The sequence below is a fragment of the Varanus komodoensis genome, unplaced genomic scaffold, assembly GCF_004798865.1.
Source record: "Varanus komodoensis strain SLA01 unplaced genomic scaffold, ASM479886v1 scaffold5, whole genome shotgun sequence".
NCBI lineage: Eukaryota > Metazoa > Chordata > Lepidosauria > Squamata > Varanidae > Varanus > Varanus komodoensis.
In genome coordinates, this window is record NW_025336087.1 from 27,016,564 (window position 1) to 27,040,719 (window position 24,156).

The following is a 24,156-nucleotide window of genomic DNA, read 5'->3' on the forward strand; positions in this document are numbered from 1 at the left end:
TGACATGAATAGTGTCATGGCTTTGGAGCCTCTATAGAGGCAAAGAAGGCAGGCTATATATTTGCTTCTTCCTTTCTTAGATTAGAGAATGCTGCTCCCAGTGACCAGAAGAACATGCAGATGTCTGCCTGATTGCTGTGCTACCGCCCAGTCAACTAACCCAAATGATACCCTTCAATAACCCAATCCCAAAACTTGCCTGAGTATGCTGCCTGAGTACCCTTTATAACACCTTGTGTTTAGTTTTGAATATTGCAGTACAGTACCTTGTATAGCCAGATAGATGCAAAATTATTCATTATTTAAGAATGGACCATTCCTAAGCCTTTTATTCAGTTTCCAGAACCAAATAACAGTTCCCTTTGTTTCGACTCAGAGGGGTCTTTTTTCTGTGCCATCAAGTTTCTTGTTCTGTTCCTCTCAAACCCTTGCATTTCCTGACATTATTGTCCATTCTTTCTGCTTTGGCATAGCTTGCACTGTTTCTCCTCAGCTCTGAAAATACTCTGAGGTCTGACAGATGTTCATGTTATTTCTTGTGGCTCCTTCCTAGCACAATTCTTTGTTCTACTCTAGGGCCTATCTCAAAACTCCTGGTCCAGAGTTGCACCATGCTTTTCCTCTGAGCCATCTCATTGCTGCATTTACCCAGAGCAATCTGTTACCTGTATCAATACAAAGAAAGTTTTATCAACCCTGGTAAGGTGTCCATTGAATCTCAAAGCTGGGTTCCATTCATGGAGACATGTAGTTTGACCTGCGAGGCCACGCAGGGGGCTCCATGTGAATTATCCATGCTGCATCCAAGAAGGGTAGTCAAGAAGTGAGCTTAAGCGGGCTTACCAAAAAGAGTTTTGAGCAGAATGTACGACTTCTTATCTTATTGGTATCTTTAAGAAGAAGCTCCATTGGCAAGACTCTCCATCCCCATCCTTTCACGTAACCAAACTGTGACTGTTCTGGGGTTCCTAATAGCTCACTATTTGCATATAAAGATTACAAGTTTAATTTCTGGCTTCTCCAGAAGCCTTGGTTCAAAAGCTTTGTGTTGGTCTGCTTGGGTGGAAAGGGAGAAGCACAGCCATGACAGTGTTCTCAGTTCCAAAAAGCTTAGTTTCCACGTAGTCTTTTCGTACCTGCCAGTCCAGAAGCCTTTTTTTATTTTTTCTTAACAAAAGGTGTGGCTTCAGGTAATTTCCCCTTTTTCAGATTTAGAACTAAACGTGGTTTGCAAGCCAACCAGGAAGTGATGCCATTTGGGTTCCTGTTGCTGTGAAGTCAGCTCTTTCTTTTATTTCATTTATCATTGTTGTTTTCCTTCTTCCTTTTCTTCTCCACCTATTTCTAGACCCAGCAATCCCAGGATAAACCATTTGTCACTAGCACCCAAGATTCTTTGGTCACATGGCCTTCCAAACACTTTCTTTAGCTTCTCCATACTGCCACACACCTTTCCTTATTTTGTAAACAGCAATTTTCCCTTTTTTATCTGTCAGTATCCTTCCTAGCAAGGAGTAGAAGCAGGGATATACAAGCTTTTGTAGTAGGAGGGAGTCTAAGTAAGCCGTTGTTCTCTTCTGTAAAGAATGTGTACGTGTGTGTTTTGAGTATCATGAGTTTGTAGAAATAACAGCTATATTTCTGGACTTTAGTGTTTGAGTAATCCCCCTCACCCCATTTTAGTAATAGCCTTTTCCTACCTTGGTAAGATCATAATGCATTCATTCATTCATTGTTTGTACAACACACGTCTAAATAAAGGCCACCTTAAACCCCATTGGTCATTGCATTGATAGAACACGAGTATAAAAGGTAAAGGTAAAGTTTTCCCCTTGACGTTAAGTCCAGTCATGTCTGAGTCTTGGGGGTGGTGCTCATCTCCGTTTCCTAGCCAAGGGAGCCAGTGTTTGTCCACAGACTGTTTCCGTGGTCATGTGGCCGGCATGACTAAACACTGAAGTGCACCGAATGCTGTTACCTTCCCACCAAAGTGGTACCTTTTTATCTTCTTGCATTTGCATGCTTTCGAACTGCAAGAACATGAGTATATACACAGGTTACATGTCAATTTGAGCAATACTAGACAATATAACAGCATCTCAACAGATGTCTCTTTAACTTCTTGTGGAGTGAACTTTTGATCTTCTACAGCTATTTGAAATCAGAGTGAATATTTGCATCTCTAACAGAGAGAAGGAGAGATGAAAAAGGTATGGGGAGCTGCTGAGAAAAGTTCTAGGCTACACAAGGCATTCTAGGCGTTCTGGAGGTCAAGCACACACACCCCTGGAGGCATATGGTTCCTCAGCCCAGTGCTGGGCAATGCTTTAAAACAATAAAACCCTAAGAAAGATATTTAGGATACTGAGATACTGAGCACTAGTGTTGTGTAGTGGTTAAGAGTGTGAGACTGGAACTCAGGTGATTTGGGTTCTAGTCCCTGCTCAGCCATGGAGCCAACGGGGTGACTCTGGGTCAGTCACAAGTTCTCTACCCAACCTACCTCACAGGGTTAGTGCTGTAGGGGCATGACCAAGAGGAGGAGACAAGTAAATCAAATAAATAAATAATAAATAAATATTTCAAAGATCACCTTTTCCTCTTGCCTAAAATTGCTTCTAACATTAGAAGACTTTGATGATGTTTTCATGTGCTAAAACATGCAGCCATGGCCATGGGGCTAACCTGGCTCCCTTTCGATCCAGACCTGTAAGTCACTCTCCAGCAGATGTGCATCTGAAGGCTATGAGAACTGCCTCTCTGCCCACCTATCCATTATAGTTTGTTGGCAGCTTGGAGTGGAGGATTCCTACATAGCCTCACAACCTCCTCACACATGCTTTTACCAAGGTTTGATAAACCCTCATTAGCTCTTGTTTATACCTACCTGCTGTACTTATTACAGGGTTGGTGGAGCTCCTGCTTTCCATGCTAGAATTAGGGTTATGTTTCTTTCCTTGTTACTATTAGTTGTTATGAAAATGAGAATTGCTGTAGTCTATGCAGCTCTTCCTGTCTGTTGGGAGAGGCTGTAGCTCAGTGGTGGAACACTCACTTTGGATACCAGAGATGCCGGGTTCAATTCCCAGCGTTTCCAGGTAGGAGGCTTGGAGAAGTAGCCTATCTGCATTATTGGAGAGCTACTAACAGTCAGCATTGGCAGTCGTTTGTGAAAGCAGAGAAGGTTAGTACCTTCCTTGATAAGAATGGAAGAAGTCCTACTGGCCTGTACAACACCTGGTTAAGGCTCTGCCTCTTATTTAATGACATCTAACCAATTTGAAGAGGTTCTGTGGCTCAGTGGTGGAGCATCTGCTTTGCATGCAGAGGATTGATCCCTTGCATCTCCAGGTAGGACTGGAAAGACGCCTGCCTGAAATCCTAAAGAGCTGCAACAGGTCACTATAAGGAAATGACTTGATCATTGTCATATTTTTTTCTTAGATGTATGACTTTGCATTCACTTTTTTCTAGAAATTATCTTGTGATTTAATGCCTGCTCAAAACAGCACAAGGTGGTAGTAAGGAGGAGAAAGCTCCCCAAGTTCACAGCTAAGTGCCAGCAAACAGTGACAATTTCTTCCTCAGAGGAGGAAAGGATCCCAGGTATCCCCTTAATTTAGCCTACCTGGACTCTGTGGAACAGATGAGAGGATCCCTGTACCCAATCACTTATCCCAAATGGTGGGCAGGTCCACTCAACTACAGCAAGGTTAGAGTAATTTAAAGCATGTTGTTAGATACACTTGAGGTCTGTATGAGTTCAGCATCCCCTATTCCCACTGTAAAAGCTGATTCCTCTCATCACCTGTCTAAACCTGCCCTGTACTTGCCCTGGGTCTCTGTACTATCCAATACTTCCCCATTCGATTCAATGTCAGGTAACTTGTAGATACAGCTTCAGTGAAACTAGCCCTTATAATTAGGACATTGCCTTCAGCTGCCCCACTGCTGGTGCCTACAGTCACCTCCACGCCACAGCTTGATGTCTATGCGTAGGGTGGACCTGATACCACAAGCTTCACTGGCCTATGCTTAAGGCAAGGTGTATTGGGCCAGTATTAGTGCCTAAGCAGTAACATTGTCATGAATTGCTCAGTCTGCTGGTTCTGGAACCATGGCTTTCACCTCTGCTCTGCATGCCACAGTGTCACTTCTCAAGGCGGTTTTAGGAGATTTAGTGACTCCTTCTTCTGGAGGCAGGTCTCTTGGGACATAGGTCTTCTGGCTGAAAGTTCAGGGAATGGTCCATTCTTTTGGATATCTTTCCAGACCACAGGGTTTGAGGCTTGCCTGCTTGCACAGGTAGAGACATCTGCTGCATCAGCCGATGAGATATATGTTTTGTTTGGCAGGGACCTGCTGAAAAGGTCTCTATCCTGGCAAAGCTGTGACAGCTGAGTCAGTTGACTATTAACTTAAGGTGGCAGTTAATGATACTAACCAGTACAACCTCTAGCCCTCCAGGATATCTCCTGCTGCCTTTTATCAGATTGGAATGGTGACAACATTGACGTTTTCTCCCTATTGTCAGAGGTTTAGGAGGGGAGAAAGGGTGAGAAAGGATCCCAGAAAAGACAAGTCATTCAGATGTGGACTAACTGGCACCCTGGTTTTTTTTATATATATAGGCATATTTTCCTGAGTTTCTGAGGAATGGTCAACATAGTACAGTTTATCATTTGGTTTATTCTTGGTTGCTGCCCTGTAAAAAGAGGAATCCGTGTACTTGCTTAATGCAGGACTTCATCTCAGGAGGACTGGGCATTCCCCCTACAATGAAAAAGACTGAAGGCCCTTCACCAGTTACGGTATCCTTGGGAATTGAGCTTGATTCCACCCAGCAGGATATTAGATTACCCGCTTATAAATTACATGCTCTTACATGATAAAGGGCACATTGTTCAGTCACAGAGATCACTCTTGTGCAGTTGGTCAGCCATCTTATTTTTGCTTGCAGGGTATTTGCCTCTGGCACAGCCTTCATCAGGAGGCTCCGTGATGCAATGAATGGCTTAAAGAAGCTGCACCACCAAATTCAGATGCCCGGGGCAATAACAGGTGATTTGTTGATATGACTACAATTTGTGGAACACTAAAGGAGTGACCTTCTGGAGTCATGAACTTTTGTTGAAGAGCAGCTATCACTTTGGTTGGATTCCTCCAGAACCTGGGATTTGAGGGTTATTTTCAGTAGCTTACTGAATGGTGCCAGAGAATTAGCCCATGAGTGTGACTTTTTTGAAGACCTTACCATGTATAAATAAGTTCTGTATTTATATTGCGGTTCCTTTGTGCTCTGATCATTCACCACATGCAATATTTTATTTATTTATTTATTTAAAACATTTCTATGCCGCCCCATTTGCAAAGAGCCTCGGGGTGGCTTACAAAACAATAGACCACTTTTGGTGAAATCACTGGCCACCATTTATGCTATTACATACTGGGTTCCTTGAGTCCCAAAGCCATGTGCCTGGTTAGACCTTTTCTGCTGGACAAGTGTCCTCAAGCTGCCTGGTTCTGGTCTTGCACCACCTGACAAAGTGAGTGGCATGTCCATCTTCCAGGCATTCCTGCTGATCATAGCTCCTTGTCAGGTGGTGCAAGTCCAGAGCCAGGCAGCTTGGGCTTACCTGCATGGTGCACTGAGGGGGTGGGAGCAGTCGTGGGAGAGGTATTCTCAGAGCTGCATATAAGGGCAGCAACTCGTGCTCAGACCACTCTTCCGGCTCGCTCAGTGCTGCTGTCTCACCAGGGAAACCCAGCTGATTGTAGCAGAAGGTGAGAAAGAGCTCAGATATCAGTCTGGTGTCCAAACATAAAATGCAATCATTGTCACAGTTTTGGATATCACAGGAAAAAGAATATCCATCCCTAAGTTACAGAGCTATTAAATTGTTACTCATACTTTCTATCACATAATTGTGTGAAAAGAGTTTTTCAGCCTGTCCCTGATAAAAACCAAACAGAGAAACAGAATGGATGTCAGTGCAGTGCTTCGTCTCTCGGAAACAACACTGCAGCCACACTATCAAGCGTTCTCAAAAAGAAGCAACAGCTGATTTCACATTAGCTTTATTTGAATTAAACATTGCTTTCTACAATTTGCAGTGTATTTGAATGCATTTAATTTCAACATTTTATTCTTTTATTACCATTTTTTACTGCTTGGTTTCTGGTTATTTTAGAGAATTATCATTTTAGTATTATATTTAAAAAATAATACCCACAATACTATATTATGTTTATAATGCTTTTTATTTCTGCCTCAGCCGTCTGTGAAAAAAATCCTATTTTTGCCAGTCCCCAGCTATAAAAAGGCTGAAAACCACTGCTTTAGATCAGTTGCTTAATTTGCTGTCATTTTCCAGCAAAAGGGTTTGACTGGCGGGACCAAAAGGGTTGTGAGCTGCATGGACTTTCTGGTTCAAGACTGAAGGCATGCTGAATTGCACTTCTGATTTCACAGGATAGAAAACAGTGTAGGGTTCATTCAGATTGCAGTCAGTGGTACCAGATGCACCATTTCCTAGGTCTCCGGACATACAGTTTGGGCTGTAGAGCAAGTGGTCAGTTTTGCACCAAGTTTATGAAAAGGTAACCTTGTCCTGCATGGCAGCACTAATCGCTTTCTTTAACAAAACTCCCAAAAATGTTCTTGTCAGAGATCCACATCATCCCCAATCTTTGCAGAACATCTGTTGCAGTGACTCTTGATCAATTTTATTTTAAAAAAATTCAGTGTTCATGCTAGCATCATTCTCAAAGGGACTCCATAAAATGTGGTTCTCCGAGATCCAATGCTCATGCTGGTGGCTTTTTCAAATTTTAAGAAGCTAAGGTACAAAGCCCTCCATACAATAGGAAGCCTGATGGCATGAAGTGTATTACCCAAGCTCTTCTCTCAATTTCTGTATTTCCCAATGCATCTCCACCCACATCAAACTTTTTAAATCCCTAAAAGCTCAGTCTGAAAGTACTAATGTGTGATGGATGGATGGATGGATGGATGGATGGATGGATGGATGGATGGATAGATGCTTTTGATTGCAGAGTTTGCTGCAATTGAAAGCCCTGCCAGCAAGGACCAAGCAAGGCAGAAGCACAGCAGGAACTTCCTCATCCTCTCCACCCTCCTTGGTAGCATTTACTGCTGCATGGCCTTTATCTGGCTTCCCTGCCTTGCACCGGGTAGGGACATGAAGAGACAGACATGTTGGCCCTCTCTTCTTTCTGCTTACAAGCATTGTCCTTTTCTGTATTTCTCATCCTGTGAACATTCCTGCCCCACGTGGTGCTAAAAATGCCAGAAAGGGTAATTAGGTAGGTAGGTAGATAAGTAGAAATCTCCAGTAGTTTCCAAGTTTTCACATAATTTACTTAATCCCAGGCAGGGCACTGGACACTGGTGGCATTTTCATGTTACTCAGGCAGCTGAGAAAATTTAATCCACTAGTTTTCCTGACCACCAAATCTGGCATCAACAGTCTCAAGCCACCATTGCTTCCATTCTCCATTGGGTTAGGAATGGGTTAGGTGGGTAATTGCTGCTCTGGGGGTTATTTTATTGTACTTATTTATTGAAAGCCATCCCAAGATGTTCTGTAGGGGAAGGGACAGAAAAGTTTTTAATAAATTGATTAATTAATAAAACAATGAGTTGACAGCAGCAGGGATAGGTTAGAAGCACTTTCATTCTAGCTTCCATGTTTGTGATTAGAAAGCACCAGACATAGCTGGAAGAGCAAGTATCTTGAAAGCTAACATGAGAATGCTATTTCTACCAGTTTTCCCCTCATCTCACTACTCCATGGCTGTGGTCCAGTCTTGGACAGGAGGACATGAACCGGTTCAAGCCTCTGAGTGTGTGTGTGTGTGTGTGTGTGAAAGAGAGAGAGAGAGAGAGAGAGAGAGAGAGAGAGAGAGAGAGAGAGAGAATATGCATTTAGGGACCAAGCCATTCTTCCAAAATACATAATCCCAAGGTATTATAATCTGAATAAGAACTGGAAGAAATTGAATCAGAATTCTTAGCTAGAATGACAAGGCCAGCAGATTCAGGAATAAGCCAAGAGACTGGTGAGAACCAGACCCCTTCTGGTTCTGTGAGAAACTTCACTGAATAGGCAGTTAGATGCAGTTGGTATAATACTATCATTCCCATGCATATGCATCAGATCAAAGGCACCCTCCAACACCCAGCATTCTTGCCATGTAAGCAGCAGGAACCACATCAAGAGTACAGCTAACACCTTTTGGTTGGAAAGCAGGGGATTAGCATTAAGCCATATTTCCCTATTAGCTGTTATTCTAACTTCACTGGTGTCTTAGATTAATGACTTCTGCAAAACTTTTCTTTCCTATCACAAAGCCAGCCTAGCTGGGCAATTTTAAGATAATATAGTGCAGTTACAAGCCTCTTGTATGTTTGGAAGGGTAGTGGGGTGGCAAAAGAGAAGACCGATCACTGACATTACATTTGTGTGCCTGGTCCATGTTGGGCTTACTTGCTTGATCTGCCTGTTTGGTATGTACTGCTAATTTTTGCTTTGTGTATGTGACACAGTTGTAGTTTGGGTTGGATTGTACTCTGGGATTGATTTGTGGTGGAGTGTTACCATGCCATGGTGGATTGATTCAATATGTTGGATTGATCTGTGGTGGAGCATTACCATGCCTTTTGTCATTTTTATGTGCCATCAAGTCATCTCTGGGTCATGGAGACCCAATGGATGAAAGCCCTCCAAAATGTTCTGTCTTTGGCAGTCCTCTTCAGCCATTGTAAACTCAAGCTTGTGGCTTTCTTTATGGAATCAAGCCATTTCATAATTGGGCAATTAGAACTCATGGTTTATCATTTGTGGTGACATGGAGTAACCATGCCAATATGTAGAGAACATTTTGTGTAGTCTGTAACATTTTACCACTGGACTTCACCCCTGATGGTTCACTCTGCAGTTCCCAACAAAGTACAAGAAAATTGCCTCTCAAAGGCAGAACATTTAGCAGGAAGAAAGGAAACGATATCAGGTACTTAAAGCATTACTGTTACAGTATATAGGGCAGATTTGTTAAAATTGTGATTCATCAATGATTTGGCCTTATTCTGAAATGGTTGCTTCAAAATATGCTCCAAGACAGTTTTAGGATAAGCCTTTACATTTCTACTTGTCATCTGAAGTTGGTATGTACTGAAAAAATAACATTTGCTGCACAGTTTGAGCAAGTGTTTATGTAGAAAGTCCTCACTTTTTCAGCTCTTTTTTATGTTTTGTTTTGTTTTGTTTAGAACAGTTAGCTGCTTGAAGCCTTTCCTGTTCACTAGGAGATAATTGGATCCCATTTAGAATTTATCCTCTTGGTCTGTTATAGATTTTCTACCTTAAATATTATCTAAACTATTTTTCTGAGGTGCCCACCTGCATGTTGGTTACAAGCTGTGCTTGAAGAAACATCATTTAAAACTAGTTCCACTGCCGCACATGAGTACCCAAAAGTAGTTTACCTTCAATCACACTTCATTCATACATTTTGTCTGCGGTATATTTCTTTTGCTCTGTCTGCCTTTCTCTCTTCATGTAAACTGCCTCTAGCAGTCCATTTGCAATTTGTTTTGAAAAGATTTGTGCAGGCCGATTGTGCTTCAGCACCTAAATCTACCATAATTACTCTACAGACCTCTCTGATTGTTACCTGTTGCTGCAGCCCAGAAAATAAGAGCTTGTTCTACCTTGTGCCGACCACCAATATTTCTTTCAAATTCTGTCATTTCTTAATTACTTGCCTTAACTCTTATGCTGAACAGTATTAATGGAAGGGATAGACTTTCCATCACTGTTAATTATAAATGTGACTGTGAATAATTATTTTATGACTTGTCGGAATGCTATACATTTACATTTCAGCATTAGAAAGATTATAATTTCCTCCAAAAGCAGAGCTGGGCAAATATAGTAATTCAAAGCAAATAATACAGTCGATAAATGAAGCCTCATTTCTCATCACTGGTATAGCCAATAGAAGGAACCAAATCCAGAAGGAGAAGTAGACTCGTGCAAATCTGGGGTGGGATCCAAAGCTAGCTCTACTGCAAGAGTGAAGTGGCTTCCACAGGAAGCAGATTCTGGATGCCATGAAATGGTTTTTTCTTTTGCCATTATTATGCTATTTGGGCTCAGGCAGGCTTTCTTGCATCTTCGGGCATTGTCAGGTTTAGATAAATATACCTTCAGTTACAGAAGACCCTTTCACAGATAAAATATAAAACTGACAATGTAGAAGTACATTTACAATAAAGTGGATAAAACAACTTGTGGCGAGTCTTATGTAATAAATGGCAGCAATGGACTTGTCTCATTCCTCCTGAGCTCCCATCGGGAAAATTCTACTGTATGTGTCAATGTCAAAAGGAACTTCCATCTCTATCCTCAAAGATTTCTTAGTGCCCAGAGCCAACAGAAGATCCTCTTTAGCTTATGAGACTTTTTTCAGGAAAAGTTGGATCACTTTCTGACTGGTATACTGTGCAGCAAACACATATGTCACTGTGTCACTGCATGAGGGATTCTGCTAATTAGATAAGTATGTTCTAACATCGGGTTATCACTTGAAAGACACAGTTTCAGACAAATAATGTGTTTCCGTCATCTGTTGTTATGGTAATTCATTTACAGCTATTTCTCAGCTCTGAAAGCTTTAGGTAAAGCACAAATATTAACATTGAGCCTCAGTGGATGCTTGTAGCAGCTTGATTTACACAGAAGATATATCTGTTCTTGAATTTGCAGTCAAGATAAATAAAGGCACATACAAATATAAAAAGTGCTGAATAAACATGTTCTCCAACTTCTATAAGCATGTCTCTCTAAAGATATTTAATCTGGTTTTTGTTTTTTTCAGATTTTCATGATCGTTTATATAAAGTGCAAATAGAGTGTGTGTATAACCAAGATGATGTGATTTAAGAATGAGGACTTTACTCTTTAGGGCATAACCTTGTTCATTCAAAGTGTTTTGGAAGTCAATCAAAGATTTTAGAGCATCTGATTACAATGAATTTAATCTCTATTTTACGGATATACGCAATATGAATACAGAGACAGGCTAATATGCAGTATATGAAATGAAAACAGGAATGTTTGTTACTACTATTTATTGTTTGTATATAGTCCTGTTAATTTTTCCTCTCACCAGCCTGTATTAGCCTGCTATGGTCCTACCTTATACTGCTGGGAACTATGATCATGGGCAATAGGAAATATAGAAATGGATTCTAGAGAAACATGAGTTCTTGCCAAACCCAGTTATTCCAGGTCCACTGGACCATGCTAGTGACCAGAATTAGAAATAAAGAGTAAACCAAGCCCCTCAAGTTTCCTCACTCAAGATCTACAATGGTAGAATCCATGCAGAAAATTCTAATCTTGTCCATTAGGGTATCACAGTTCTACATGATGTGACTGCATCTGAATCTGGCCACAGCTTTATGTGTTGAGGTCCCCCTCCTGAATCTTGCTGTTTGGGTCTCGCAGCCCTAAGTGTGTGTGTTGCTCATACTCCAAAATGGTTCCTGCCCCTCTAAGACTTTTCCTTCTTACTTGGAAAGTCTGAGAAATGTATATAAGAACAGAGCCACAATGGATCAAACTAAAGCCAATCCACTATAGTATTCTGTGCACATAGTGCTCAGCTGGCTGCCCACAGGGAACTACAAGCAAGACATGAATGCAGTATCACTCACCTGCCTATGCACACCAGCGGCTGGGGTACATTGTCATACAGCCTCCAACACAGAACCATCAGGACCTGGAGGAATTGATAGAATAAACCTCCAGGAATTTGCCCAATCTCCTTTTAAAACTATCCAAATGAATGACCATCACTACATCTGGCGATAATGAATTACATAGTTTGACTAAGTGCCATGTGAAGGAAGACTTCTGTCTGTTCCAAATCTTCCACTCTTCAGTTTTGTGGCATGGCTCCATATTCTGTTAGAAAGAAACAGGAGAAAATCTCTTGCCATCCACTTTCTGCACAACATGCATAATTTTGTACATTGTTGTCTCACCTTAATCACATTTATTTCTAAGTTAAGCAGTCCCAGCTTCCCTCATAAGACAATTGCTGCAACCCCTAATTGCACTTCTCTGCACTTTTCCCAAATCTGCAAAATCCCTTTTAGGTGCAATGACCAGAACTATACAAGGTGCTCACCTGTACTCACCCATTCTACCTATCTAGCTTCCCTTCCCACTATACTGCCCACCTTGTTGTGACCCGTCTTATTTAGGAACATCCACAATGAATGCAGCTTGCCAGCCCTGGCCTGGTGCTCGTGTACCAAGTAGGCAAAAGCCCCAAGTCTGGTGGTCTGAGAAATATTCTTAGTTGATCCAGCCAAAACCAGCATTGCCCATTCTGCAGTTAATGGCAAGCATCCTACAGTTTGGATAGAGCTGTGTTATGTAGCTATTTAGCCTCCCCCACCCAGTAACATCATGCCATTATATACATGTGTGTGCATGCCAATTCCAGTCCATGACTGCCTTCCTTGTGTCCAGACTGGCCACAAATGACAGTTCCCCCACCACCACCGCACACCACCGATGGGGATCACTCCAAACTTGAGGGGCTCAATATCAGGTTTTATGTTTGGTGCTTTACAATTAGCAAGGAACACTGAGACAGAAAATGAGAGAGAGAGAGAGAGAGAGAGAGAGAGAGAGAGAGAGAGAGAGAGAGAGAGAGAGAGAGAGAGAGAGAGAGCAAACTATAAATTTAGGTACCTTTACATAACAGTTCAGTTTGCAGTAAGTAACAAATCTATATGGTTGTACATACAGATTGCAAACTAGCATGGAGGAGCTTGCACTCAAGAGAGAAGTCTGAGAGTGCAATGACAACAGCTGTAATTCCAGCCTGTAACATTATCATGTATGATTGAAAAATGAAAACATTTAACCTTGCCTAACTAAACTCCCACTGCTGCCAAGAGGACAGCCATGATTAGCTAGATTGAGGCTTTGGGGATGATCTTCCTTTATTTTCCTAAATTTTTCAAAACACCTTCATCAGCATGGGAATGAAGTGCCTGGATCACATATTATCACCTGTGACTGTGAAAACACATCAAATCTGGAGGAATTCCAAGCTGATACAGGCAATTCCCTGATATTCAAGAGCAAAGCTTATCTTACAGCAAGAAAAGGATGACAAATCTCATCTTGGCTGACCACCATCAACAAGAGACGGTATGTTTCACGAACCAGGATGCTGATTCAGTGAGGCTGACACTAACATGATTTGGTCTGTTGAAGGCTGATGAGCTGAGTAGCTGTTACTTGGGATCAGCACTCCATTTGCTTTATTATGTGCACCGTGACTTTTAAAAAAGTTATTTAAGGCTTTGGCTGCAACATCATTCCCAGAAGGCAGCAGTTCCAGGAATAATGTTGCAGTGCTGGAAATGCTCTTTCTAAATGTACTATTTCTGGTAAGGTTGTGACAGCCTAGTGTGTGAGTGTGTCAGGAGTAACATATCTATGAGGAAGTGCCCGTAAGAAAAGAGTATTTATAACTCCGCTTACATAGTAGGAAAGCAGTTACTAGCTTCTCTTGGACAATACTATACAAAAGGGAATCTGTCACTACCAGTGGCATAAGCAAGGTTCAAACATCGTCTGAAGTCATTTGATAAAGCTCAGTCATATTTTCCATATGGCAAATAGTGATTCTCAGTCTCAGGCTAAGTGAGTGTTTACTATTTCAGAAATCAAAAGAGCTGAAAAGGAAAATCAATCATCTCAGGAAGCGATACTGTAGTCTATTATTTTTAAGATGTGTAGATCCCAACATTATCCTATAGCCCAATTGAACATGAAATCATCAAAGAAAGAGAAAACAAGTTCTACCAGCCATAAACATCCCAGTTTTGGAGAATGACATGGACAAACCATATTTGGTGGCTACTTTAAAACACAAACAAAGGAATCAAGTGTGCTAATGAATCTAGTGTTGCATGGCCAATTCAATCTCTTCATTCATCTTCCACCAGTTCCTGGATGTGTACTTTTTAGAAAATCAAGTATGAGTTTTCATTTCAAAAGTATCCTCTCTCTTCAGTTTTTCAGATCCATTCAGCTTTGGACGTACTTTGAGATAATCTATGAAGATTAAACAGTTCTTCCTGTTCTCAACAGTTTTATGGTCAATAACCAGTTGCTAAAGCTGCATATAGATTACAAACACATTAATGTCTGCACCGCTGCAGCCTTACGTTTTCTCTGTTGGAGCAGAATGCTTTTGAATTGTTAGGAGGTGCAATATTGTTTCTGGAGTATGTTGGCATTCTATGTATCTTTCATAATACAAAATTGTAAACCAGCCAGAAACTTTTATAGGGCAGTGTAAAATTGAAATGATGATGATGAAGATGATGGTGATTGAGTTTTGTATCCTTCTTTCATATTTTCAGACTTTAAAGTTGTTTGTTCTGCAAGAAGCAACACATAAAAGTAAATAAAAGAGTTTAATAATTTTAAATAAAAGGTTAATTTGTGTACTGAGTACAGATCCTGTGTAGTAGAAGAATTGTATATGGTAACTTCATGATGCATTGCTATAATTTGGTGCTAATACAAGTCTTGTATATCTTGTCTCTGACCTTCACTCCTCCAGCCCTTCAAACTGCATCTGTGCTTCTTCACATGACTCTGACTATTCCACCTTGATGATCTGAATGACTGGGCTAGTGCCCAGAACACCTGCCTGATGTCTCCTCTCTTAAAACTTCCATGTGCCTCCTCAAAAGCCCAGCCTTTTCTGTAAAGCCTTTGGCACAACCCCATAAGTCCGCTTCCTTCTGTTGAAGCAAAGAGTGCTCCCAGGTGAACAATTCCTTGTGTTACCAGTTGAAAACATTGTGTAGTTGTTTCATATCTCCCTCCTCAATGGATTTTCAGTGGGAAGAAAAAGGACGCAAGAAGTAGTGGGAAACATGGGAGCATTTGTATTTTCTATTTTTAATGGAAGTTGGCAGTATCTGAACCCTCTGTTAAATCCTATGCCTGAGGGCCAAACAGAATTACTCTAGAACATGCACCTGGCAGCTATGTCCTTTTGTCATTTGTGACTCTAGAGTAGGAGCAGGGCCTCCAATATGAATTCATTCCATAGGTAGCTTGAAAGGCTGAGATTGGCTCTTGCCCCCATGCCCACCCAAAGGTAAACATGAAAAGAAGACATGGCTGCAACTCATATATTTAAGTACTGTCTACAAGACACACATTTAAATAATGCTTTATGCTTGAGGAAGATCAATTGCAATATAAAATAAACAACCGCCATCTAATGATGTATAACTGAAGTAGGACATGTTCTTCCCTCATTTGTCAATGCCTGCTCCTTGTCCATTATCCCTTCCCAACTGATTGAAATATTGTGAGCTCTTTAGGGAATAAGCTTATATTCTGGGGAAAACAAACACCCCCACGCACATATATTGGTATCATCATCATAATCATGAGGCATTCTGCAAGAAAAAAAGTGCAATTGAAAGCACTCTCTTCCTTATATAATAATCCCTGTCTGCTTTTGCAAAGCCACAATGGAGGGAAGAGAGTTTCTGCTTAAGCAACACACTTCAGTAGTTCCAACTACTTTTTCCAGGTTCCTGTTGCAAAGCAGGATAGAATGTCTGTGCAGTTAAGACTCTTTTCTTGCAACATTTACACTCTGGTGTATGGTGGGGAAGAGTTTGTGTGGGTGCATGCTTCCAAAGATGCATCGGGGCACAGAGGGAATGTGGGAGAAGAGGGCTATGACCCTTCCCGTGCTATAGTCTTAATCCAGATCAGCCCTGGGACTCAGGTAGAGTAAAAATGAGAGAAGCACAGACTGTTTGGCATTACATGGGGTAAAGAGGACTCGGGTTGCCTCCCATTCAGACATGCTTAGGTGGCTACATCTTGTGAAAATCTCATTGCATTGCAGTTCCCTCATCCTCTTCTAACTGAAGAATCCAAAAACTTTCCTTTGCGGGTGTGTTCTAGTGTCATCAACTTACTGGGAACTTGATCCATAACTTCTCTGCTGTTGCTGTTTTATCTCTGGAGAATTTTATCATTTCAGCAATCAGCATTTTTGTAATGACTCCTGAATGTTTCCTGCGGCACCAGTTTTGGTGGATGTGCCAACATGTTCTTTTGCGAGCATCAGTGGCAGGGTCAGAAATGGCATCCTAAGCCAAGTGAGATCCACCAAGTCCCTATTATTTCCTGCTGCCTCCCATAATGCAGTCTTGTTTTCCCTCTGTGCCCACCTCATGATCAATTGAAGCTTTAATAGGCTGTGGCAAGCTTTTCAAAAGTTATTCAGTAAATATCCTATAGTGAGTTTAGATTCCTTGAACCTGCTTTTGAATAAAATCAAAGGATGCAGCAGATCCTGAGGGAAAACAAACTCAGCCCAAAAAAACTGGGGAAAGAGTATGAGGATCCTGAAAGGTGCAATAACAGGTGTCAGGAGTAAAAAAAGATAGTTGTTTTTGGCACACATTTTCAAGGCCGTCTCGCTGGAGGAGAAGCAGCAGGAGCAGGAGAGGACCTTGGAATGTGGGCCAGTTCCAGATGGTGAGATGAGAGAAGAGGAAAGGAAGGATGGGCAGGCAGCCTCTGAGAAGAACCAAGAGGTTCAGTTAGTGGGAAGAGGCTTGGGACAGGGGAGTTTCTCAGCCCCATGACGTGGCATCAGCAGAGGAGGGTGACCCAATGTCATCTCTCCTTTCTGGATTGCCATACAGAAAGGAGATATGCTTTTCAGAAGATCCCACCCAAAGGCATGGGACCCAGGTATGATCATAAGGAAAGTGCTTGGAAGTGAATACTAGACTGGGTTCAACGAACCTCTCGGTGCATGCGCAGAGATTCATTCTGGGTGTTTGTGCTTCTGGAAAACACTTTGGTCAATAAAGTACATTTCGTTAGAAATGTTGGTGGCTTTGCATGTCCAAAGGGAAGAATTGCAAGTCATGACAACAAGCAAGGCAATCATTTACTTGATACTGCTATTTTCTGGAAATAGCAATTTTTATTCCAGTCTCATTTTCAACAATAATTTGCACATTTTTATGACTGTTTATTGTCTTACCTGCCTGAGGAGTTACTTTCTTGCCATTATTTTAATCTAGGACAGCAGAGAACAACCCATGGACCATGGGTCACATTCAGCCCATGGCTGTTTCCAGAGTGGCCCACTAGTAGCACTGTGGAAATAGCAAACTTGCTGGACAGCACAACAGGTGACCGGCCCCCAGTGATTTCTAGAGCTTAGAGGGGAGTTTAAGGTGTGCAAGAGAGACAGAGAGTGAGAGGGTGAGTGAGTGACAGAGAAACAGTGTTAGTGAGAACTAGGGGGCTCTGACAACACAATACGCCATGGTGGTTTTTTATCATTGTTAGCTGGTTGTGTTGTCTGCAGTCAGTCAGGGGATTTTGCCATGTTAAGTTTGGTAATTAGAAACCATTATAAGAAATAATGGTTTGTTATATGGTTTCTCTGTTCCCACATGGCTTGTTATGAACCCAGGGTCTAAGTTTCCATGGTCCTGGTATGCAAGTGCCACAGAGTATTTTAGAAAGTGTAGCAACTGCAGGGGTTGCTCCAGCCATCCAGTCATCCAGCCTCTGTTTGTGGATCAAAGAAAAGGAGGCAGGTGACACAGGCAGGAAGTGCTGCACCTTGGGGTTGAATTTCAGGTGCAATGGCTGATGGGATACATCCCAACAGTGAGAGGACTGCATAGGGAAGATGCTTGATGGTCTGTCAGATAGATCATGATAAAAAGTGTGAACAATGAAAATCACACATGGTTGCTTGTCATGTTGTGTGAAGACAGTCTCTATGTCTGTACATGTGTACATGCACACACTTTGGTGGATGTGACCATATTGCATTTGTATGCAAGGGTGCATTTATGACCCATGGGGTCATAAATGCATGTACATGTATTTCCCCTTCAACTCTCTGCCTGATAATGTGATGCGATGCCTGGGGCCAAAAAGGATGTGCCTTCCAATCTAGAATTAAAACCACTTCTGCTGCACAGCACTGCTCTTTCGAGCTGGCGTGACAATTTAAAAGCACTATGCTTGCAAAGATGTTTTTCTGGAGTTATGTGGTACCTTTCCCCAGAAGCACTCGCTTATATATGTACCAAAACTAGAGGCTCATAATAGACCTTCTTGTCACTAGCAATTCTGCAGCTAAATAATCTATTTCCTTGAGAACATCTTTCCTCGTTCCCTCACAAGCCACAAATGATATACCACATTATCCTTGAAATAAAAGGAACAGATTGAACATAAAGGTGGGATGGGGGGAGGGGAATTGACCTCTGACCATGCTTGTCTAGGTGAAATGATTAAGAAAAAGAGTTACTGTTTCTCCTTTATCAAAGGAGAAGTTCACACAGTGGAGTGTAAAAGAAAAGGAAGTGATACTGCTGGCTAAGTCCTCTTAATGAGGGCTGTGAAACACTGTGCTGGACATAACACACCTGCTCTCTCCACTGGTAAATGATCAGACCTTTTTTCCCAATGAGTAAGGAGGCAAAATTTAAGAAATCCACTGCCCTGCCCCTCTCTGTCCTGCAATTCATCAATAGGTTTCTTTTTCCTTCATGTGTGTGTGTACTAAGTGTATGTGTTTCAAATGTTCCTGAAACCCCTGATATCACAACAGGCTCTTCTGTCCAAGTAGCATTACCAGGGAATTCTACTCAAGTTGCAGGCACAAGATGCCATTTTAAAAATTATAAAACATGAATGAGAATGAAAAACAGAATCTAACGAATATGAGACTGTATTGCAGTACATGTCGGGATGGAGGGCGGAGCTGTGTGTTCCCAGAGTCCTTGCTTATGCTCACTCATCCCAAATTTAAGCCTCCTGTCCCTTACAGTTTTCTTTCTATTAACCTGAACATGCCTGGGATACAAAATGTCCCAAAATTTGTCCCAAAATTTGCACTGTGGGGTGCTTTTGACATCCAAATAAAGGGCACATTTTGAGCCACAAAAGGAAATTAACTACAAGTCATCTTGCTCTCTTTTCAGAACCAAGAGTTAGCTAAAACTTTCTACAAAATGAACTAAAATCCATGGAAGAAAAGCATGAACTTAGATTGCCAAATTATTGTAATGCTGATTGAAGGTCAATAGGCCAGATTTGATTGTAAGCAGTTACTGGAGGAAAGATTATGTCTTATATTATTTGTACTAGCCACTAAACCTGAGATCCATTCTTAATTCATACCTCTAGAGGAAACATTCAGTCAAATAAAAGCCTTTCATATGCAGTATTTCCCTTGCCTGGGGTAACATAGCCCCTTATATAAGCAAAGCTAGTGTTGCCAATTGCAGCACCCCAAAACACCCCAAAAGTAATTGGCCAGAGGAAGGCCACATAGTAAAAACACCACAGTTATACTGTCCCAGAAGGCAGGGTGAATAAGAACAAAATGAACTTTGTGTAATCCACAGCTAACAAGCTACCCTGACCTCCAATACAGTAATCAAAGGGACAGTAAAAACTGGTTCTAGCCATCTTGAAAGTTGCAAATCTGCAGGGAGTAAGAACATGGCAAGTTTGTGTGAACCTGAAGCAAATAAGAAATGGACATGGTAAATGTCTGGCCCTTGACAAAAGAAAAGACTCTTTGAAGCTGACAGCAGTGGGAGTGTGGCTACATTGATGTATTGATGCATTAGAGGTGTAATACTAAGTGTACTAGGTGACCAAATTGCTTACCTAGGGTATAAAACGCATGTACCGGGATGCAACTTTCGAGACACTGCTTTGGGCTGAACATCCTCTTTCATCTCCCTTTATTCTATTGTGCACTAGAATAAAGCTGGTTTTGGCTCTAAGTAACACTCCCATTAATTTTCAGAATTATGAGTAGACAAAGTTGGCTATTTATGAACTGAAATTAATTTTCATTCATCCAAAGTAGTGGGCAATTAAGGACATGTAAAAGGACACCAGATTTGACTACCATAAGATGTATTGATGGTCACCAACTTGCACCAACTTTAATGGGTATTAAACAAATTCAGGGGCTTAATAGCTTATAGTGATGCAGGCTATATTTACAGCATCAGTACTATTAGCAGTAGTTTTTATTAGCATCTGTATTGGTATTATTACATTTATATTTTACTCTTTTTTCCCTCTTCTGAGCTTACATAGCCCCATTTCAACAACAATCCTGTAAGGAAGGTTATGTGGAGAGTGAGCTACTGGCCAAAGTGACCCAGTGAGGTTCAAGGCTGAGTGGTGGCTGGAACCAGGTCCACTTTGCAACACTTTAACCAGCCCACTGCCCTTGTTCTATGAAAGCTGGTTAGGTGCCACAAAGTACATGGCAGTTCCTTAGCCCTATGCAGGTCACACGGACCCCGGGACTTCTTCCATTCTTATCAAGGGAAGTACTAATCTTTCCTTTCACGCAACACAATAGCATTAGCCCAGGTATTAGAGGTAGTATTCTTCCATTTGGTGGCAATGGGAAGGCACTGGAGTATTCATGCCCTCGTTGTGGCTTCCCCATATGCATGCTGTTGGCCACTGCAGGACTAGAATTCTGGACTAGACTGTTCTTTGCTTTAATAGGGCACAGCTCTTCTTATCGTCTTATCATATTGACAAATATTGTTTAACGGCATTTAGCTGAACCTTACAAAACTAATGCCATAACATATCCAAGGCTGAAACTTATCCCTCAGTGAATCCCTCAGTGAAACTTATCCCTCACATGAAAATCAGTGACTATTACAGCAACATTTTGCTTTTTGATCAACAGGCCTTTGTGGTTTGGCTTGAAAAGAAAGAAAATATATCACAAAACATGTTTATTTTCAGTATTGCCAGGCTAGCCAATTACAATCACAGGAAAGATCCTAAAAATATAAAAATATTTATTTTATCTGCTCCTGGCATATGATCCTTCATTGTATCTTATTTCTTTTCAGGGTAATAGGAAAACTGTGTTCTAAAATAGCAATATCACAATTTTTGATTCAGAAACTGAGACAGATGAATGAATGAATGAATGAATGAATGAATGAATGGATGGATGATGGATGGATGGATGAATTAACTAACTAACTAACTAACTTAACTAACAAGATGGAGGTTCTGTTGGTAGGTGGTTCAGCTTTCCAGTTAAGTGATCTTTGCCCTGTCCTGGACGGGGTTGCACTCCCCTAAAGGACAGGGTTTGCACTTTGGGAGTGCTCCTCAACCCAGAGATATCCCTGGAGCTCCAGGTGACTGTGGTGGCAAGGAGTGCTTTCCTCAGCTTTAGTTGGTTCATCAAGTGTGTCCTTACCTGGATAAGCAGAGCCTAACAATCGTGACCCATGCTCTGGTAACCTCTTGGCTGGACTATCGTAACACACTCTACATGGGGCTGCCTTTGGAGATGGTCCAGATACTTCAGTGGTCTAAAACAGTGCAGCCAGGATGTTCACAGGGTCTGGCAAACATGCACACATAACGCCCTGTCCTTTACCATCTACACTGGCTACCAATTGAAGTCCGGGCCCAATTTAAGGTGGTGGGTTAAAACCTGGTTATCTGAAGGAGCATCTCCTTCTCTATGTGCCTGCCTGCCACTTAAGACCTGGATTGGGGGTCCTTCTTCAGAAACCCTCTATGAAAGAAATTAAGAGAGTGACTACCTTCTCTGCAGTGGTGGCCCAGCTGTAGAACATGCTCCCCAGAAAGGTGCACCTGGCCCCAACACTTTATTCTTTTCAGCCAGGTAAAAACCCTTTTATTTTCCCATTATTTTAAGACTTAATTTTTATTTTAGTTGCCTTTTATCATAAATATTATACTGAGCCTTTGTTGTTGGACTGACCTGAGACTTTTATGTATAGCATGGAGTAGAAAAGTTTAAAATAAATAAATAAATAATCAATATCCAGTTTACATCAACATTAATGAGTAAGTCTGTTCTATCCCATTTTTGCATTCATGTTTTTAATCTACATCTAAATGAAATTCATGTTTAAATATGCATTTGAATGTATATCATTTGAAAATATATCTTTCTAAACACATTTATCCTGAAAGATACATTTAAAAAAAAATGACATGATCACTTCATTGCAAAATTTGGAGGCGTACAAAATCCAGAGGATAACCGCTATTTGCACATTAGTCCAGGTAGTGTGGATCAGGTCAGTTTCCTTTGGGCTTTTAATTAAAGTAGCAACATGTTTCCATTTCTAGCAGTAAGCCCCAGAGGTAGACAACATTGTTGGGAAAGAGATAGAATAAATTGGCTTGCGAATGCTCACCAAAGCCAAGTCCACTTTGAGAAAACACTTTGAGTAACAGACTCTACCCAGTGAATAGACCATTTATTTATCCTCAGTCATGTGACCCCAAGAACATGAAACCATCACAGCCTATTATTCACTACATATCTGCATCCCACTGCCTGGGGAACCCACATATGCATTTTGATCTCCACGGAAGTCTGGTGAGATAAAAGTATAACAAATTCACAGCCTTGACTTTAGTTCACAGTACTTATTAAGGGAGATGCTAAATGGGAGGGTGGGTATTCCATGATCTGATATCCTGGGGTGGGGTAGAAGGAGGTGAGTTCAGATAAAAGTCATAGCAAAAACATCCCACTGCAAGCTGGTCCCATTTTATCGAGTTTGGCTCTCAGACAAACACCATCAAAAGCAGCAGATCTGAACACTTTAAAAAATTCAGAAAGCCAAAACAACAGAATAAGGCATCATGGAAAATGAAAACGTATTATGTTTATCCTCCCAAATACGATTGAAGAGATGCCTTTTGCAGTTCTGCAGACATTAAGGGTATGTGCATCGCATTTGTGCACTTCTTCTAGGGTTCGTTCCAGAGCCTTAGGTAATGGTAATGCTGTTCACATGTACCGGACAGGAAGCAGCTTCAGCAAGCCTTTTCAACCTGCTCGCATTGAGACTTGAGGAATCTGTTTCAAATTCCCAGAGAAATAAATACATCCCTTTGAAACCTATTCTTTCCACTGACAAAAAGGCTGTACATGTGTAAAACTGTGGTAGATTTTATCCTTCTGCATTTATTATGTGAACTATGCTGTCACAACCTCCTTTCTATTTCGGTATGACATAACTTTACAAATGTTAGTTCCATCACATCAGGATGTATCTTCATTCACATAATATCATGTTTATAATGCATGCTGTTTAGAGGAAAGGTCGCTATGCACACCCCACTGCTCAATGACATTTAATAGCATATCACGCAATGTGGGAAATCTTCTTTGCCTGTCTGTGTTAATTTAGTTTACAAATTTAGGTTAGTAAAGTTGACCAGGGCTGTTTAGAGGAATTCAAGCAAAAAAAGATAGTTTAACTAATAGAAACATCAGATAATTGATGTAAAGCTAAAGAAACAAAATGATGTAGACAAACCCTTTGGCTAAATGCCTTTTTTGGTGCTGATTTGGGCATCTAGCCATTTCCCCCCCCCCCCCCCCCGCAAGGTTACATGTCTTGAATCCTTCATATTTACAGCTGAGGATATTTTTAATGAGGAAGATTTGTAAGGAGGATGTGAGAAAGGAAGACAGAGAGGAAGAGAGAGGGAGCACAAGCCTGAAATGTCTATGTATAATAATAAATCAATGTTTTATGCTCACATTGTCACAAGAACATGGAGAATTTGCAGATGGTCAAATGTCTATTGGCCCCAGAAATATGTATACTTTAAATACAAATTATGAAACAGACATCAGCATCAAACAGGTATTTACTGTGTGCAAGTAGAGCAAATGTGTGGAAAGGCGTCATGGACACACACATGGCCCTGCTCACAGTGTCCACAGGCACCAAGGTTTCAGTTAGACTTTTGTGCCTTGAGTACAAGATCTGAAGACACTCCTGTAAATGCATCCTGATGACTGCAGTTATGGATTTAATGCTCTGATAAGGAAGGGTTTGTGTAATCAGTACAATTACAGAACCTTTCCAGGCCTTTGCATTCAACGCATAAAGGTCTGCTTACGTACTGGCAGAAGAGGATGCTGGGTCAAGGCCTGCATGCTAATCCATGATATCCTACATAC

At 41.3% G+C, this 24,156-nt stretch overlaps 2 non-coding genes across 2 annotated transcripts; one reads left to right on the plus strand and one right to left on the minus strand.

Moving 5' to 3' along the window:
* The first annotated feature begins 3,162 nt into the window (after positions 1-3,162).
* On the plus strand, positions 3,163-3,283 carry LOC123031688. The gene has a single exon (XR_006416370.1). It is a non-coding gene; the product is annotated as a U6atac minor spliceosomal RNA (small nuclear RNA).
* Positions 3,284-20,394: 17,111 nt separating this feature from the next.
* Positions 20,395-20,518, minus strand: LOC123031687. The gene has a single exon (XR_006416369.1). It is a non-coding gene; the product is annotated as a U6atac minor spliceosomal RNA (small nuclear RNA).
* Positions 20,519-24,156: the final 3,638 nt, after the last annotated feature.